This window comes from Lithobates pipiens, unplaced genomic scaffold (assembly GCF_037356315.1).
Source record: "Lithobates pipiens isolate NorthernLeopardFrog02 unplaced genomic scaffold, aLitPip1_a1.2 Scaffold_18, whole genome shotgun sequence".
NCBI classification, from domain to species: Eukaryota; Metazoa; Chordata; class Amphibia; order Anura; family Ranidae; genus Lithobates; species Lithobates pipiens.
Window position 1 is genome coordinate 574,587,113 of NW_027507758.1, and position 19,998 is coordinate 574,607,110.

Here is a 19,998-nt window from a genome sequence, read left to right on the forward strand (position 1 = left end):
TGGGCACGATGTACTGTGGGACAGCCAATGCCATCAGGCTTTTAAAACTCTGCATCTCCACCAGAGAGAATGACAGCATTTCAGCGAGGAATTTTGAAATGCTGGCATTTAGGGCCAGGGATCGTGGGTGGCTAGGTGGGAACTTCCTCTTCCATTCCAGTGTTTGGGAGATAGAGAGCTGAATGCTTCCATGGGACATTGTGGAGATGGACATCGGCTGCAGGTGCCAACCTGCAGGAGGCACTGTCAGCAACCCAATCTACTATCGCCTGTACTTGTCCTGGCCTCAACATTCGTACATCCGCATTAGGCCCAACCAAATGCCACTGCAGGCTCTGTCGCCTATTCGCACCTGAGGAAGGTGTTTCACTTGTGCGTGTAGCTGGCACAGATCGACCACATCCTCTCCCTGCAACAGGAGTTCCACCAGCAGTACCACTGCTATTCAAATGAAATAAAATAAAAATAAATAAATAAATAAAATAAAATAAAATGCTATTCAAAAAAAATGTTTTTGCCCTAAATTATTATTTTTTGAATAGCACAATAGAAGAAAAATATATAAATTGTGTAACGCACACCTCCACATATGCAGAAAACACTGCAAGATTTTTTTTTTTTGGAAGAGCAGAATACACCCACAGTATGTACAGGGTGTATCCCACAGTAACATATGCAGTGCTGGTGCACTGAGCTTGCAGATAAAAGTTATATTTTCTCTGGCACTGGGCTCATGGCAGTGTAAAAAGACTGTGCACTGCAACCCAACCAGGTAAATCTATGTAGATCGCTGAGTTATTAGAATAGATTTCTGAATATGGACTCCTAGATAATTCTCTCTCCCTCAAGGCAGCAACAGGAATCTTGCCCTACACTGTCTATCTTTTCTCTCAGTGCAGTGTAAAAACACAAGTAACACACTCCTATCATGTAATTCTCTCCCTCACAGCAGCAGCAGCAGCAGTAGCAGCAGCAGCAGCAGCCAGGAACCTTTCCCTACAGAGTGACGTGCTGTGCTGTGTGCATCTAGCTTAAATAGAGGCTGGGTCACATGCTGCATTTGCCGATCACTGCGATGGCTTCTAAGGGCACACCAGTTAAACGAATGTTGATTGGCTGCTGTAGGGCTTTTTAATGTGCGTCATTACGTTGCCGGACCCGAACCCGAACATACAGTCAATTGTTCGGGTTTAGGTTCGGGACCCAAAAATCCAAAAGTCCGTTACGAACCCGAAATTTACAGTTCGGGTTCGCTCAACTCTAAACATGAGCTTTTAGCAAACATAAGCTTTCAGTAAACATAAGCCTTTAGCAAACATACTATTTTAGCAAGCATGAGCTTTTAGAAAACATAAGCTTTTAGCAAACATAAGCTTTTAGAAAGCACGAGCTTTTAGCAAAGATAAGCTTTTAGCCAACATGAGCTTTTAGCAAAAATAAGCTTTTAGCACCTTAAAGCGGGAGTCCGCCGGGAGTGCGCGTTTTTTTTTTTTTTAAAAGCCAGCAGCTACAAATACTGCAGCTGCTGACTTTTAAAATAGTGACACTTACCTGTCCAGCGTGCCTGCGATGTCGGCACCCGAGGCCGATCTCTCAATCGTCTCTCGGGTGCTGCCACCGCCCTCTTGGGTATGGGAATTAGGAAGTGGAGCCTTTCGGCTTCATTTCCTGGTTCCCTAGTGTGCATGCGCGAGTCGCGCTGCGCATTGAGGATGGACCCGCTGCCTCTGGGATCTGTGTGTTTCCCAGCAGGCAGCGAGGGACTTTCGGAAAGGGGCATAATGTACGCCCCTTTCCGCAGAGAGCTATCCCGGAAGTGGGTGCAGATACCTGTACTGTACAGGTACCTGCACCCCCCTCCCCCCTGAAAGGTGCCAATTGTGGCGCCGGAGGGGGGGAGGATTCCAATGAGCGGAAGGTCCACTTTAGGGTGGACCTCTGCTTTAAGCTTTTAGCCAGCATGAGCTTTTAGCAAAAATAAGCCTTTAGCAACCTAAGCTTTTAGCCAGTTTGCAAGTATGCACCTGTTCAACTGCACCAGGGCCCATACTAGTTTTGTGCTAAATGCACAGTATTTTGTAGACACATCACTGCTAGGAGTGTATCAACTTACAGTTGTACAGGCCCCCCGGATTAAGCAGTAAGTATGCAGTATATAATCATGACTTGTCTGGCCACACAGTTCTCCCATAGTAAGTACTCACACATCATTAATAGAGATGGCCTTGCGGTTCACCCGGCGGTCAGTTCGCAGGAAATTTTGCTTGTTCGCAATTCGCCAAACCGGCGAACTTCTGGCACTGTTCGCAGTGGCCATATTTGTTTACATTGTGAAGAACTTTGACCCATGACACATCCATCATGGGGTACAGGACAGCCAATTGAGACATTTCAGCACATGGACAATTGGACATACCCCCTACCTTATAAACAGACCTTATCTGGCGGCCATTTTACATTCTGTCTTTTGTCAGTGTAGGGAAAGGACACTGTGTGGAGCAGGGACAGTCAGTTTAATCACTAGCATAGCTTTTACTATTAGGTCCACAAAAGTCCTTTTAAGGACTGGTATAGGTGTACAGTACATAGGGTTGTAATACACCTATAATATACTTTCTTACAAATATAGAAAGTATATTATGGTGCACTGCTGACTGCTGTGCTGCTGACCGATTCTGCAGCTGTCTTTTATCAGTGTAGGGAGGGACAGTTTGGTGTTTGGAGCAGGGACAGTCTGCAAATCACTAGCTACTAGGTCCACAAAGGTCCTTTTAGGACTGGTATAGGTGTACAGTATATAGGGTTATAATATAATATACTTTCTTTCAAATATAGAAAGCCTATTATACTTGACTGCTGTGCTGCTGAGCTGAGTGCTGACCGATTCTGCAGCTGTCTTTTATCAGTGTAGGGACTGAGGGACAGTTTGGTGTTTGGAGCAGGGACAGTCTGTAAATCACTAGCTACTAGGTCCACAAAGGTCCTTTTATAGGTGTACAGTATATAGGGTTGTACACGTATAATATACTTTCTTTCAAATATAGAAAGCCTATTATAGTGCACTGCATGCAGTGCTGCTGACCGATTCTGTAGCTTTCGTTTCTCAGTGTAGGGAGGGACAGTTTGGTTTTTGCAATTCACTAGCTACTAGCTAGCTACTATTAGGTCCACAAAGGTCCTTTTAAGGATTGGTATAGGTGTACTATTTGGTGTGCAGTATATAGGGGTGTAATACACGTATAAAATACTTGCACATATAGAAAGCCTAGTATAGTGCATTTCCACTGTGCAGCACTGTGACTGCTGAGCGGTTCTGCAGCGATACTACAAAGAGTAACAAACATAATTAGAAAAAAAGTATTATAACTGGTGTGATAGACCAGTGGCCCCCCAAAACAACAGATTGAAGCGGGGTGTTATATACCTTCTTCCACATATACTGCACTTCTCTAGAGACTTTTGTCACAGGGTCATTTAAAAAATGACAGGCAGAGGAAGAGGCGGGCCCTTCCGCAGGGGTGGTAGGGGTAGGGCAGGAGCAACAGGCTTGAGCCAAAGTAGCAAATTGCAGAAGGTGCGTTCGATTACATCAAAGGACGCACCAGACTTGGTTGAGTGGCTCACTCGGCCTTACTCTTCTGCACCCTCCTCATCCTCTCGATCTGCACCTTCTTCTTCACTCTCTGCTGTGTGCACCCCCAAAGACACTACCACCAACACCACCACCACCATATACCCTCCGCTTGAGTCACAGGAATTATTTTCTGATCCATCACAAGACATTGCCAATGCGCAGCCACTGTTGGCATTGGATCAGGAAGAGGAGGTAGCAACAACCGCCACTCAGTAGTCTGACGACAGTACCCAGATCAGCCCAAGGAGGAGGTTGGTCCCCAGTGTTGCTGCCTACTCCGAGATCTCTAATTATAGCGGTGGGGAAGGTGACGTTGATGATGACGTGTCTAGTGATGTCACGTGGGTGCCCACAAGAGAGGAAGAGGAGGGAAGTTCAGAGGGAGATATGGACCAGCAGATAGGGAGGAGAAGCAGGCGGAACTTAGATTACACAGGAGGGACAAAGCAGACTGCTAATGTATCAGGAGTGAGGCATCAATCATGTACGGTCACATCTGGCGCTCCCAGGACGCCGGCACATGGCTCCACAGTGTGGGCTTTTTTTAACCTGTCCACTGCTGACAATAGTGTTGCCATCTGCAGCCTTTGCAGTCAACGCATAAGTCGCGGTAAGCCCAACACTCACCTAGGGACGACCGCCTTAAGAAGGCACATGAGCTGCCATCACTGAGCCCAGTGAGAGCAACGGAACCCACAAAGCCACACTCCAGGCTCTCAATGTCCAGCCTCGTATTCTACTTCTCCTTCTCCTCTCTCCTCACAATTGTCCTCCACTCCACCTTCCATCATGCCGTCCTCACATTTTTCTGGAAAAAGGCAGGTTTCCGTGGGCCAAATGTGCGAGCGTAAAAAAATGATGACGCCGGATAACCCTCTTGTCCAACGGTTGATTGCTGGCTTGTCAGAACTGATAACCCGCCGATTACTGCCATATAAACTGGTGGACTCGGAGGCCATTCGAAAATTTGTGGCCATTGGAACACCACAATGGAAGGTCCCAGGAAGGAAGTATTTCTCACAGAAGGGTATCCCAGAGCTATATGGCCATGTTCAGCAGCAAGTGAATGTATCTCTGGCACACAGTGTCGGTGCCAAGATACATCTGACCACAGATACATGGTCTAGCAAACACGGGCAGGGAAGTTATACAACTTTTACTGCCCACTGGGTGAACTTTCTGATGGCCGTCAAGCATGCAACCGTGTAGATTTGGTTTTACTGCCACGGATTGTATGCAGGCCTGGCTCTTCTTCTCCTCCTCCTACTCCATCCTCCTTCCTCTCCTCCTTGGCTGACTCCTCCTTTTCCACTGCTAGCGTCTCTTCCAATGCGCTGCCCAAGATCCCCAGAACCTATTCGACATGCCAGGTGAGACGTTGCCATGCTGTGCTGCGTCTGTTGTGCCTGGAAGCCAAGAGCCACACTGGCCCTGCACTCCTTTCAGCTTCGCGTTCACAGGCAGATCAGTGGCTAACACCGCTCAATTTGACAGTTTAGCGCATTGAAACAGGGCAAAATAACGCAGGTGCCATGCATGGCACACGTCTTAAACTTGGTCGTGCAGCGAGTCGTTGTCAAATACCCTGGGGTCCAGGACATCTTGCGGCAGGCAAGGAAAATCTCGGCCCATTTCAGAAGATCTTACACAGCCATGGGTCGGCTTCGCTGACATTCGGCGGTGACACAATCTGCTGGTCAGACGTCTTATTTGCGATTGCCCGACGTGATGGAACTCAACCTTCTATATGCTTGATAGGCTGCTCCATCAGAAACGTGCAGTTAATGACTACCTGTACGAACTCTGCGGCAGAACAGGTTCTGGGGAGCTTGGTTTTTTTTCACCGCACCAGTGGCTGCTCATGTGCAATGCATGCAGACTTCTGCGGCCATTTGATGAGATCACCAAACTGGTCAGTCGCAGCCATGGCACCACCAGTGGCATTGTACCTTATGCCTTCTTTATGGAGCATGCATTGCGTTGTGTCATTGATCAAGCTGTGGAGGAGCAGGAAGATAAGGAAGTCGCAATGCTGGATGAATTCCCAGGGGGGCTACTCTATCTGAGACAAGTCAACAACAGTAGTCTGAAGAAGAGTCAGAGGAGGATGGTCCCGGGGCGGATGAGGAGGAGCAAGAAGAGCATGCTTTAAACCTTTCTGAGATCTCTGTTGTTGTCTGTGGATGGGGAGAGGAGAACGAGGAGGGTGACATTATCCTGGATGATGAGCAGGAGCCAGGCCACCACACCACTTCCAGTTTAGTGCAAATGGGGGCCTTCATGCTCCAGTGTTTTAACTGGGACCCCCATATAAAAAGCATAAAGGTCAAGGACCAGTACTGGGTGGCAACGTACTTGGACCCCCGGTACAAACACAAAATGGTGGAAATGTTACCACCATCACAGAGGGCTGTCAGAATGGAGCACTTCCAGGCCTTGCTTAGAGAAATTCTGCATTCTGCTTTTGCGTGCGCTGGCAGAGGAGGAATTCCTACTCCCAGAGAAAGAGTTGCAGGTACCAATCCAACAGCGCCTGCAAGAAGAGGGCGGTTTGAAGATGTGTTGGTGACTTCTGATATGAAATCATTCTTTCAGCTAACCCATCGACAGGTCTCATCCAGATCCAGCATCAGGGAACGCCTAGATCGACAGGTGTCCGACTACATCGGGTTAACGGCCGATGTGGACACTCTGAGGAATGATGAACCCCTGGACTAATGGGTGGGCAGGCTTGACCTCTGGCCAGAGCTTGCACAATTTGCAATGGAACTGTTGGCTTGCCCCTCGTACAGTGTCCTGTCCGAAAAGACATTCAGCGCAGCAGGGGGGATTGTGACCGATAAGCGCACTCGCCTAGCTCACGACAGTGTTGACTACCTGACATTTATAAAAATAAATGAGGCATGGATCTCGGAGGAATTTAACACATGTGACCAGTAGACCATGTATATGCATAGCTCTATAAACTATTTAATCGAGCACACGGACCTTTTTTCTACCTTTGGCTCACTTCCTTGTACAAAAAAAGTACACCGTACTATATGCCCGTACCCTCCTGTTTGAAGAGGATGAGCGGTGTCATATTTTTGGGTCCCGCAGCGAGTTGCTGGTATCAGTGCTTGTGTCAGTGCTCTCCATCTCAGTGCTGGTGTGGTGTAAGTGCTCTCTATCATGGTGCTGGTGTGGTGTCAGTGCTCTCTATCATGGTACTGGTGTCAGTGCTCTCTATCTCGGTGCTGGTGTCAGTGCTCTCTATCACGGTGCTGGTGTTAGTGCTCTCTATCACGGTGCTGGTGTCAGTGCTCTCTATCTCGGTGCTGGTGTCAGTGCTCTCTATCACGGTGCTGGTGTCAGTGCTCTCTATCTCGGTGCTGGTGTCAGTGCTCTCTATCACGGTGCTGGTGTCAGTGCTATCTATCTCGGTGCTGGTGTCAGTGCTCTCTATCTCGGTGCTGGTGTCAGTGCTCTCTATCATGGTGCTGGTGTCAGTGCTCTCTATCACGGTGCTGGTGTCAGTGCTCTCTATCACGGTGCTGGTGTCAGTGCCCTCTATCTCGGTGCTGGTGTCAGTGCCCTCTATCTTGGTGCTGGTGTCAGTGCTATCTATCTTGGTGCTGGTGTCAGTGCTCTCTATCATGGTGCTGGTGTCAGTGCTCTCTATCTCGGTGCTGGTGTCAGTGCTCTCTATCACAGTGCTGGTGTCAGTGCTCTCTATCACAGTGCTGGTGTCAGTGCTCTCTATCACGGTGCTGGTGTCAGTGCTCTCACGGTGCTGGTGTCAGTGCTCTCTATTTCAGTGCCAGTGTCAGTGCTCTCTCTCTCGGTGCTGGTGTCAGTGCTCTCTACCACGGTGCTGGTGTCAGTGCTCTCTATCACGGTGCTGGTGTCAGTGCTCTCACGGTGCTGGTGTCAGTGCTCTCTATCATGGTGCTGGTGTCAGCACTGGACTGGCACCTCCGTACCACCGCAGTGGAGCCCTGCATAGGTGGGGGTAAAGGCCGGGCAGAGGGAGGGGCTCAAACACAGGTTGGCACACTGGGACACTGGCACAGGACTGTGCTGCCCTGACTGTGGCACTGATCATCTGCTTCACCCCCTTCATAGCCTTCCCAGACCCTGCCTCTCCTCCATGGCCTTCATGCGCTCCTGAATTGTCAAAATTTCACAGATAAAAAAAGAATGCTTGTCGCTGCCGATCCCAGATTCACTTAATACTTTTGTTATGTCAGTGTCCATGTTGTGGGACTATGTGTGCACAGCTAGTAAGTATTTTGTGGCTGAAAACATGAACTGGATGTTTTTAAGGTTCGCCTGCCATTAAAGTCAATGGGGTCCGCTGCGAACCTTGCAGTTCGTGAACTTTTGGCCGCGTTCGCGGTTCGCATTTGCGAAACCTCCCGCCGGAAGCTCGTCCATCACTAATCATTAGTATCCATGGGCTGCTGTGATGTCTCAAGAGGCCCCGCTGACCAGCTGTGCACATGGCAAACATGCCTGTCCCTCCACTTCCTGCCTATATAGCAATAGGCCACTGCGCCCTCTAGTGGCTGGAGGAGAAACGGCAGCCCATACTACTAATAAATACACAGAGCATGTTTTACTGAGAGAAGACCAGACAGCCAGATCTCTTTTTTTATAGAGAAACTGCAAAAAAAATGCAGATTTACCATTCCTGCTGCAGGACTCTAAGCATAACAGGAGTCCAATCGTCACCCATCACGGCGGGCTTTGTCATAAAAGACATTTAGGGACTGGGTCCCCCTTAATGTGGGGTCCACTCCCCTGGACCTGTATAGCACCCTCCAGGAAAGCACTGTGGTCAAAACAAACACTGCGTAGGGTTCCATTATGCAGGGTCCAGCGCTGTAAAGCCGCGTACACACGGGCGGACTGTCTGGCCAACTAAGTCCGTCAGACAATCCGACAGACAGTCCATCCTACTTTTGAATGAACGGACTTGACCACACACGATGAACAGACAGTCCGCTGAAAGCTTGCGCGATGACGTGTACAGCACGTACGACGGGACTAGAAATACGACGTCCAATACACTGCAATGCAACCTTCGGCCGTGTAAATCCTTTCTGAGCATGCGCCATACTTAGTCCGTCCAACTTGCCTACTCACGAGCGGACTGTCCGCTGAAACCAAAGTTGGACGGACTGTATTACGGAAATTCCGAAAGACTTAGTCCGCCAGACTGTCCGCTGAAAAAGTCCGCTGAAGCCCACACACAAGCGGACTGTCCGCTGAAACACGTTTCAGCGGACTAAGTTGGACAGACAGTCCGCCCGTGTGTACGCGGCCTAAGGCTGCATTACAGGCAAACCTTGAGGTATCTTCTCTCCTTCCAATGAGGCTCGGGTACCATCCATTTTGGCTGACAGCTTTTCCGAATGGATGTGGGTGAAGTCCTTGATTCTCAGTAGAAATTTTTAAGACCTCTAAGTATGCTCCAAGAGCACATGTATCACATCAGTGACCACCACCTTACAGACACTGGCAAAAAAAACTGAGGCACTTACTGTGTAGGAGGGGTTATATAGGGAAGGACTTCCTGTTTTACTATCTGGAAGTGTCCATTCAGCTATAGGTGGCGTATAAATCATGTAGTCATTATTATGGCTGCTCTGTGTCCCGTGATGTACAATAAGAAAATAGTTTATTTCTATGTAGTGTAGTATATTTCTAGGTATTCAATAGTTTGAATTATTATTTCTATTTTTATTTAAAAGCTCTGCTCTAACCAGGGATCTATCCCACCCAAAAAATATCCCATCTCCTTCTACTAATCACTACACAAATAAATAAAAAAATGAAAAAAAGCCTTAAAACCTTAGTCCATGGTCATGTGACATGCTGTGTCCCGAGCAGTGGCGACCCGTCCATAGGGGGCGCATGGGCTCTGCCCCCCAGAGCCAGTAACACACAAAAAAAAAGTCCTTATAAAACTGTGTTCGGGGCGGGCGCCGGCCGGACACAATGCACTATGGAAGCGTCATGCCAATGCAATCCCTTGATTGCAGGCAAGATGCTTCATTTGTGGTGTTTTTTGATGACCTGTGGTGTGTGGTGTGTGGCGTGCGCCTCTAGACACTCATTGGGGCAAGCTCCTTCATGTCTTCATGTCTGGGCGGTGCTGTCCTCGGGGCGGTGTGTCACTTCCTGCTTCGGCTCTGTGTAAATAGAGAAGCCAGGTATGTGTTACAAACAGCCTGTAATTGTCTGTTCACCCCAGCCCTATACAGCAGCACCTTGTGCTGTATATTTTCTTCTCAGTCTGTGATCGGAGGGAGCTGTGCTTCACCTCTGCCCTGCCTGGAATCCATCTCCACTCCAGCCCTTCACCCGACAATGTGCTGGAACCTTCATTACACATCACCTGTATGTGTATATAGTGTGCATACCACCAGGTCTCCCAGCACTATGTCCTCTTACAGTCATACTGTACAGGACTGTGTTCTCTCATCTCTGTCTGTATCTATCTATCTATCTATCTATCTATCTATCTATCTATCTATCTATCTATCTATCTATCTATCTATCTATCTATCTATCTATCTATCTATCTATCTATCTTCATATCTATCTTTCTACCTGCATATCTATCTATCTATCTATCTATCTATCTATCTATCTATCTATCTATCTATCTATCTATCTATCTATCTATCTATCTATCTATCTGCATATATATCTATATATCGTTATCCTATATCTATCTATCTGTCTGCATATATATCTCTATCTATCTATCTATCTATCTATCTATCTATCTATCTGCATATATATCTATATATCTCTATCCTATATCTATCTATCTGTCTGCATATCTATCTATCTATCTATCTATCTATCTATCTATCTATATCTATATATCTATATCCTCTATCTATCTATCTATCTATCTATCTATCTATATCTATATATCTATATCCTCTATCTATCTATCTATCTTTATACCTGCATATCTATCTATCTATCTACCTGCATATCTATCAATCTATCTACATATCTATCTATCTATCTATCTATCTATCTATCTATCTATCTATGTATCTATCTATCTATCTATCTATCTATCTATCTATCTATCTATCTATCTATCTATCTATCTATCTATCTATCTATCTATGTATCTATCTATCTATCTGCATATATATATCTATATCTATATAGCGTTATCCTATATCTATCTATCTGTCTGCATATATATCTCTATCTATCTATCTATCTATCTATCTATCGATTTATCTATCTATCTACTTCATCACGGGCGAGTGACATTGGGGGGGGGGGGGTTGGTTGGGGTTTTGTGTGCGCCCCCTTAAAAAAATGGAGCACCAGCCACCACTGGTCCTGAGGCACCTCTCTTCCACTCCCAGAGTTGGAGGTTCCGTCTTTGGGTAACCATGTTGCTGCCCGGGCAAAGGGGACACTTCCCATGGTTGTCAAGCTGGCGTCCCAATACTTTTTGGTAATGCAGTGTATATATGGGATGATGCCAATGTGAACTTAATCAAAAGGTGGATACATGATATGTCACCTTTCCACTCACTTGAATTGATTATTTGTTCCTGCAGTAGCCTGCAAAACCCTTCGCCTGTGATCAGTCTATTATGGGTGCAATGTGAGGCTCATGCAGTCAAGCTGACCTTCAGCTTTTAGCTTATACCTCTGTATGGGTTGACAATTTTAAAACCGCAGGGTTTGTGAATGAGCTATGAGGGTGCTCATCAGTGTCCTCCTCACAGTTCATTCAGAAGTAAATGCAGTCTACTGCACTGGAAGATAGGACTTTCACTAACAGATACCTGGGGAGGAGGATATGTAATGGAACATGTTACATGTTACACCCTATACACCCTAAATATGGGTGCAACATGCTCCAGAAGACAAACTTATCTTTTAGGATGGCTTTCTGTATCAGTGATAGGAGATTGATTGTGAATAGTGATTTCACTTCCTGTTATGTCCTTGGATGTTTGTATTATTTAGCAAATGAGCCCTGTGCTACAATGTAGCCCTCTTTTTGCCCTCCTTTTCTTTGTGGCATCTCATATCTGCACGCAACTCCAATGTACCCAGGATGGCTGAGTGGTTAAGGTGTAGGACTTTATGTTCCATAGATGTACAGCAGTGATGGCCTGTCCATACGGGGGGCAGGGGCACCACCCCTCTAATCCATGCACCCGGCCCCTAATCTACATGCAGGGTGCTGGACGCATGGCTTTCAATGTTTTTTTTTTAAACACATGATTAGAACCTGAGGCTCTAATTGGCTTCAAAAAAGAGTGGGTCTCGGTGCACAAAGCACTGCGCCGATAGCCCACTCACTTGTGTAACAATAGCGAATTAATATTGGCTATTGTCTTCCTGATTCTCCACCTGGCCAATCAGGAAGCCGAGAGGAGACCAGATTGGCCGAGAGGAGAAGTGATCGTCTTGGCGACCGAGGAGGAGGCACAGGGGAAGCCATTGAAAAGCTAAGGAGGAGGAGACGCAGGGGGAAGACACCGAGGAAGAAGCACTGCCCACGACCTAGATGGGGTAAGTGTGGGGCTGGTGGGCTGAGGAGCGAGCGACAGGGGTGGGGGGAGGGTGTTTGTTGTGGGCTTAAGGTGTGGGTGATCCGACCAACCAAATAATAGTGCACCAGCCACCACTGATGTACAATATACCTACCTGGGTTTGAACCGTAGTCCCAGTATTTTCAGATGGTGGATAACATTTCTTTTAAAGATAATAATGGATCAAATGTGCTTTGAGAGATAATTTGCTGAAAAAACCTCAGATAGCTTTCAGTTTGTCGAGTTACATGTGTGAGTTGTTATAAATATTTTGATTGTAGATAGTGGTTGTAAAAATGTTCACACTTCACCTTTTATCATGTTCTGGAATGCTGGCTATACACTTATTATATCTATAAAAGCTAATAATTGATTGTGACTAACTCTACCAAGAAGCCCATTTCTGCATCCTAGCATGGTGAGCAAGTGATGCACTCTGCTACTTCCTATTAATCCTTTGCCCTCCTTTTCCATCTAGTGTTTTAGTAGTCTAGACCAGGATGGCCTGGATAAATGAACTTTAAATTGTGCTTTGCCCATGCAGATACCTGAAATGAGAAGACTATGAAAGACTCTCCTTCCCAACTGGCATCACTGGCTTCATGGTGTAGCACGCACCTGTAGAAGCCGCTGGTGAATATAATCCTATTTCCCCACTTAAAGCGATCACAGCACTCTTTCTCCCACTATACTTCTAGCATTCCCTAGAACAGTGGTCATCAACTCCTGTCCTCAGGGCCCACTAACAGCCCAGGATTTATGTATTACCTTGGGGAGATGAAGCCTAGAATACTGCAATCACTGAGCATCAAGGTCACTGCCTTCGTTTTTGTCTAGCAGCCAATGACTGGTGGGGGGGAGCTGCCCTGTCAGAACACAATAGCTCAGTGGGAGGAGCCAATGTATTAACTATCTGATGTTAGTACAGCGGCTCCTCCCAAGCTCTTCAGTTTTTTTTTTCACTCAGCTGGGTTGAACAAAAAAAAAACTGCTGGTGTATAAGTGCAAAAAAGTGGTGTTGCGCTCCTAATATACTAACAATAATTAGTCTCGTGATAATAAAGTGCTATACGTAAAATAAATATCTATCTATCACCGTATCTATCTCCTATATTGAGATTAAATAAATATGTAAAAAGACATATGCTAAGTGCAAATTCATACACAATGAGTGCATAAAGTGCTGATGTGCTAGTAAAAAGTCTCATGCAACTGTGAATAACGCACAAACAATATAAAAATAAAAAGTGACTATAGTGCATAATATTGATCCATAAAAAAACTATTTTTTTCTGGAAAAACAATAATCACAAGAAAACATACAGTAGCAATATAGCTATCACAATAAATAAATAAATAAATAAATAAATAAATAAATAAGTGTATGGACATAAATCAAGGTCCAAAGTGCAAAGTGCAGATGAAGTGAAAGTTCTTATGGGAACAAGTGAAGGCTTCCTAAGTAAACCACATTAGATGATAATGTGAAGAGTGATCCTTCGGTGTCAATAACACTCATGGAGTATACTGGGTAATTACCCTACTGCTGTAAGGTAAACAGCATTTAAGAAATGAACAGAGATGAATCCAGCGTATTCCTCCTGTATACCAGTATTGGATATCAGCAGTGGTCACTCTATTCCTTTCCGGGGGGTGGGTCCCTAGGTCCCGTATGGGCACTATTTACTTAAAATCAACAGCACAGTGTATAAACGAGCATAGCGCTCGTGTCAGACGTCACTTCCGGTGTCCGTATGCCTCTCTCCTACGCATTACGTCACTGTCACCAAAGGATCACTCTTCACATTATCACCTGATGTGGTTTACTTAGGAAGCCTTCACTTGTTGTTCCCATAAGAACTTTCACTTCATCTGCACTTTGCACTTTGGACCTTGATTTATGTCCATACACTTGTTTATTTATTGTGAAAGCTATATTGCTACTGTATGTTTTCTTGTAATTATTGTTTTTCCATAAAAAAAATTTTTTTATGGATCAATATTATCCACTATAGTCACCTTTTATTTTTATATTGTTTCATTCACAGTTGCATGAGACTTTGTACTAGCACGTCAGCAGTGCACTTTATGCACCCATTGTGTATGAATTTGCACGTAGTATATGTCTTTTTACATATTTATTTCATCTCCATATAGACGATACGGTGATAGATGTATATTTATTTATTTTACATATAGCACTTTATTATCACAAGATTAATTATTGTTAGTATATTAGGAGCGCAACACCACTTTTTTGCACCGATTTCATTTTGAGAATTGTTTGACTCATACGGTGTCTGCAGCACCCTATATTTATACCTACTACCCCATAGTAGCACGGGAGTACTATTTATATACATGCTGGTGTATAAGGCTTTAGGATGGACATAGCCTTGTAGATATTTCCTTAGGAATAGAGCAGGAATATGCAATTAGCGGACCTCCAGTTGTTTAAGAACTACAAATCCCATGAGGCATAGCAAGACTCTGACAGCCACAAGCATGACACCCAGAGGCAGTGGCATGATGGGATTTGTAGTTTTGCAACAGCTGAAGGTCCGCTAATTGCATATCCATTTAATAGAGGGTGGAAGATATCAGTCATATTTTTAAAAAGAAAAGATTAGGTGTGGTAGCCTGCATGCAGTACATACCTTTGCAGTACAGGTTTCCATTTCCTTGTCTTTTCTCTACCTATAAACTTCGAGAGCTTTCCTCCTGTCCTGTCATTATTCAGTAGGGAATCTAGAGGGTGGGGGTAGAGAGTTTTTTTTTTTACTTATGTAGTTTCTCTGAAAGTACAAAGGGGCAGATTATCACACACTCGGTAATCTAGTCATTCTTCAGCAGACTCACTAAAAAAACATACATGTACTAAGAAGAAGATACGTGAGTGCAGAACCGTGAGTACTACTCGCTTATCTTTTTTTTTTTTAGATAAAATTTGCTTAAAAAGTAACTTACTTTTGATGAGAAAAAAAAATCCCTACTGAGTGATCAGTGTGCATTCCAGGGAGTTTTACGTGTTGTTGAAAATTCCTACTTGTTTCTGCTAGGAATATATTAAGGTAAACAATGTTTTAGCTTTAGAATCACTTTAATGCAAAAGTCTTCCTCTTCTATTGTGTACATGAAACCTGCACAGTAGCACTTCTCTTTTCTTTATGGGTGTAATTCTCTGTATCTAGTTGGGTTGCTTTTTAAAACAGCACTTTCCTCTTTTTTGGATTCCGGATGTAATTTGCAATATCTGTTCTGTTTATGTATGTATGAATAATGCACAGTAGTCTTGTAGGTGGTTGTAAATGGAGCGCCCACCTGGATCTCCAGGGGCTTACATTCACCCCAGGGCTGAGTCCATGGCTATAATGGGAAGTTAGAACAAATATGGGCACCAGTCACTTAAGGTAGTTTTCAATGCTTTAATGAAGAACTTGAAAGAAGTAGTAGTAAAGAGGTTGAGGGGAGGTTGCAGATACCTTTTTGTAGCAGATCACTTACAGACTTCTTCGATTAAAGGACAAAACACAGCTTTCTACTAGCAGATCTTGTATATCTGGGTAGGTCTCTCACACAGACCTAGCGATCAGTAAATGCCTGGATAAGTCTCTCTCACAAAGCAGCTTCACAGTACCAGAACCTTTAAGCCGACCTGGTGGTACTGTGAGGCATCCCCGCGATCGTCTCACGGAGCGGCCGAATGGAGGAAATGCTGTGTAAACAACATTTCTCCATTCTGCCTAGCAACTAGTGACGCTGATCTCTGCTCCATGTGATTGGAGCAGAGATCAGTGTTCACTAAATGAAAGCCCAACCCCCCCACAGTTAGTAACACACCCCTAGGAACACTTAACCCCTACACTGCCACCCACTGGTTAACCCTTTCACTGCCAGTGTCATTTACACAGGAATCACTGCATTTATATAAATGATAAATGACAATGGTCCCAAAAATGTGTCAAAAATGTCCGATGGGTCCCCCACAATGTCGCAGTCACAATAAAAATCGCTGATCGCCGCCATTACTAGTAAAAAAAAAAATAATAAAAAATTATTAATAAAAATGCTATAAAACTATCCCTATTTTGTAAACGCTATAACTTTTGCGCAAACCAATCAATAATCGCTTATTGCGATTTTTTTTTTACCAAAAATATGTAGAAGAATACGTATCGGCCTAAACTGAGGGAAAAAAATGTTATTTTATATATTTTTGGGGGATATTTATTATAACAAAAAGTAAAAAATAATGCGTTTTTTTCAAAATTGTCGCTCTATTTTTGGTTATAGCGCAAAAAATAAAAACCGCAGGGGTGATCAAATACCACCAAAAGAAAGCTCTATTTGTGGGAAAAAAAGGACGTCAATTTTGTTTGGGAGCCACGTCGCACGACCGCGCAATTGTCAGTTAAAGCGACGCAGTGCCGAATCGCAAAAAGTGGTCTGGTCTTTGACTAGCAAAATGGTCCGGTCTGCAAGTGGTTAAATATATATATATATATATATACAGTATATACACAAAATAGGATATAAGGACTACTGGTGTCTAGGGATGAGCTGAACACCCCCCCACCGTTCGGTTCGCACCAGAACACATGCGAACAGGTAAAAAATATGTTCAAACAAGCAAACACCGTTAAAGTCTATGGAACACGAACATGAATAATCAAAAGTGCTAATTTTAAAGGCTTATATGCATGGTATTGTCAAAAAAGTGTTTAGGGACCTGGGTCCTGCCCCAGGGGACATGTATCAATGCAAAAAAAGTTTTAAAAATGGCAGTTTTTTCAGGAGCAGTGATTTTAATAAAGCTTAAAGTGAAACAATAAAAGTGTAATATGCCTTTAATATGCCTGTAAAGGGGTGCATGTTTCCCGTGTTTAGAACACTCTGACAGCAAAATGACATTTCTAAAGGAAAAAAAGTAATTTAAAACTACTCGCAGGTACAATGAATTGTCGGTCCGCAATACACATAAAAGTTCATTGATAAAAACGGCATGGGGATTTCCCCACAGGGCAACTCCGAACCAATTTAAAAAAAAAAAATGCGTATGGGTCCCCCTAAATTCCATACCAGGCCCTTCAGGTGACCCTGCCCTCCTCTGATGCATGGGGACTTTCCTATGACTTTCTTGTGTTGTCAGAGGGGGCGGAGTCACCCATTTATGTAAATGGTTGACCCCACCTCCCGTGCTCCGATAAGGGTCTGGTATGTATTTTTGGGGGGACCCCATGCCATTTTTTTTTTTTTTACAATTTTGGTGCAGGGTTCCCCTTAAAATTCACACCAGACCTAAAGGGTCTGGTATGGATTTTGAGGGGGACCCCCACACCTTTATTTTTTTAATTTTGGCACAGGGTTCCCCTTAATATCTATACCAGATTTGAAGGGCTGGGTATGGAATTTAGGGGGAACCCCATGCATTTTTCTTTTAACTTTGGTTCAGGGTTCCTCTGTGGGGAAATCCCCATGCCGTTTTTATCAATGAACTTTTACGTGTATTGCGGACCGACATTTCATTGTAGCCGCGAATAGTTTTAAATGACTTTTTTTCCTGCAGAAATGTCATTTTGCTGTCAGACTGTTCTAAACACGGGAAACATGCGCCCCTTTATAAGCATACTATAGACACCCCCCAGGTACGTAATTTAAAGGAATATTACACTTTTATTGTTTCACTTTAAGCATTATTAAAATCACTGCTCCCGAAAAAACTGCAGTTTTTAAAACTTTTTTTTGGATTGATACATGTCCCCTGGGGCAGGACCCGGGTCCTCAAGCACTTTTTATGACAATACCATGCATATAAGCCTTTAAAATTAGCACTTTGGGTTTCTCCCATAGACTTAACTGTGTGTTCCGCAGCTTTCGAATTTCGCGCAAAAACACCTAAATTTGTTCGCTGTTCAGCAAACCAGGCGAACAGTAGGGATGACCCGAACACCCCCCAGTTCGGTTCGCACCAGAACTTTCGAACGAACCGAAAATTTGTGCGAACTTTAGAACCCCATTGAAGTCTATGGGACTCGAACGTTTGAAATAAAAAGTGCTCATTTTAATGGCTAATATGCAAGATATTGTCCTAAAAAGGGTTTGGGGACCTGGCTCCTGCCCCAGGGGACATGGGTCAATGCCTAAAATGTTTTTAAAAACGTCAGTTTTTTCGGAAGCACTGATTTTAATGATGATTAAAGTGAAAAAAAAAGTGAAATATTCCTTTAAATATCGTGTCTATAGTATGCCTGTGAAGTGGCACGTGTTTCATGTGTTTAGAACAGTCCCTGCACAAAATGACATTTAACGGAAAAAAAGTAATTTAAAACTGCTTGCGGTTTTAATATAATATCTGGTTCCTGCAATATGGATGAAAATCATTGAGAAAAATGGCATAGGTAGCCCCCCCCTGCCCATTACCAGCCCCTTTGGGTCTTGTACGGAAATTAAGGGGAACATTAAAAAAGGAAAGGCGTGGGGCCCCCAGGCCCTATATACTTAGAACAGGAGTATAGAGGCAGTGAAAACAAGACAGGGACTGTGTGGGTTTGTTGTGTTAAGTAGAATCTGTTTGTAATTTTGAACTGGTACATTTTTAAAGTGTAGCTCCAGTCAAAAAAATCTATTTTTAAACTTTTTGGAAAACATATGGAAGGGTTATCACCCCTGTATAATTTGTTTTTCCGTCCGTCTTTTTTCATCTCACTTCCTGTTGTCTCCTTCCGTTTGCAAGTAGGAGACGTTTGTAAGTTGGATGTTTGAAAGTAGGGGCCTACCCTATAAGCTCTGCAGAAATGGCGGAACAAGGTGTTGGTGTTGTCACAACCCTTTAAGCCCAAAAAGTGACTCTTGGTGGGCCCTGCTGTGAACAACTATATCAAGAATTTTAATTATATGCCATTGTTGAACAGTGGTAGAAAAATTGCGCCTTTGGTGGTTGTTACTCTCAGTGGGCACAGGAACGGGCCCTGGCCTGTGGCCAATCATGGCTCTCCTCGCTGCCGACGCTGTGATTGGCCAAGCATGCGGGGTCACAGTGCATGCTTGGCCAATCATGAGCCAGCAATGCACTGCGACGGCACAGTGCATTGTGGGCTGCGAGCATCACATGAATTTGAACACGGCCCACAGAGTTCTGGCTTTGCCGAACGGGCGAACAGCCAGTGTGCAGGTCAAATAGGCGTTCGACTAGAACACTAAGCTCATCCCTAGCGAACAGCCAATGTTCGAGTCGAACATGAATTCGACTCGAACATAAAGTTCATCCCTGCTGGTGTCTATACTGAATAATTACGTACATGCAATAGTATTCTGCACATACATATAAGCTTGCATGTGTATACACACATATAACATATTCATAAATGGTCTCATAAATGGTCTCATATCCAACTGCAGGCACAATATTTAAAGGAATATTTCATTGTTAGGCGGCGTACACACGCGGGGACTGTCTGCCGAAACTAAGTTCGTCAAACAGTCCGCTCAAACTTTTGAATGAACGAACACGCCCACACACGGCACTTTTTGAGCGGACAAATACGGCAAACTTTGTTCGTCGTACTAAGTCCGCGCAACTTTTGAAATGAGCGGACTCGCCCACACACGAGGCAACAGTCCGCTCATTTCGAGCGCGTGTCAAGGTAGGCGGGGCCTGCGACGGAGACGTCGCGGGCTCCGCCGCCTGGAATGGACTTAAAGGGGAACCCCAACGCCGAAAAAAATCGGCGTGGGGGTCCCCCCAAAGTCCACAACAGACCCTTGTCCGAGCACGCTACCCGGCCGGCCAGGAAA

At 44.6% G+C, this 19,998-nt stretch overlaps 1 protein-coding gene across 3 annotated transcripts in view; it reads left to right on the forward strand.

Annotated features, from left to right (window-relative positions):
- The first annotated feature begins 14,942 nt into the window (after nt 1-14,942).
- The window catches only part of LOC143989051 (cytochrome P450 2K1-like), an 86,598-nt gene continuing 81,542 nt past the window's right edge, over nt 14,943-19,998 (forward strand). The window contains exon 1 of one of the 3 annotated variants that reach the window (XM_077489057.1): nt 14,943-15,110. The gene's annotated coding sequence lies outside the window, so the exon portion shown is untranslated. Of the gene's footprint in view, nt 15,111-15,257; nt 15,276-19,998 lie in introns of those variants that run through there. The other 2 variants (XM_077489058.1, XM_077489059.1) reach the window with 2 other exon arrangements.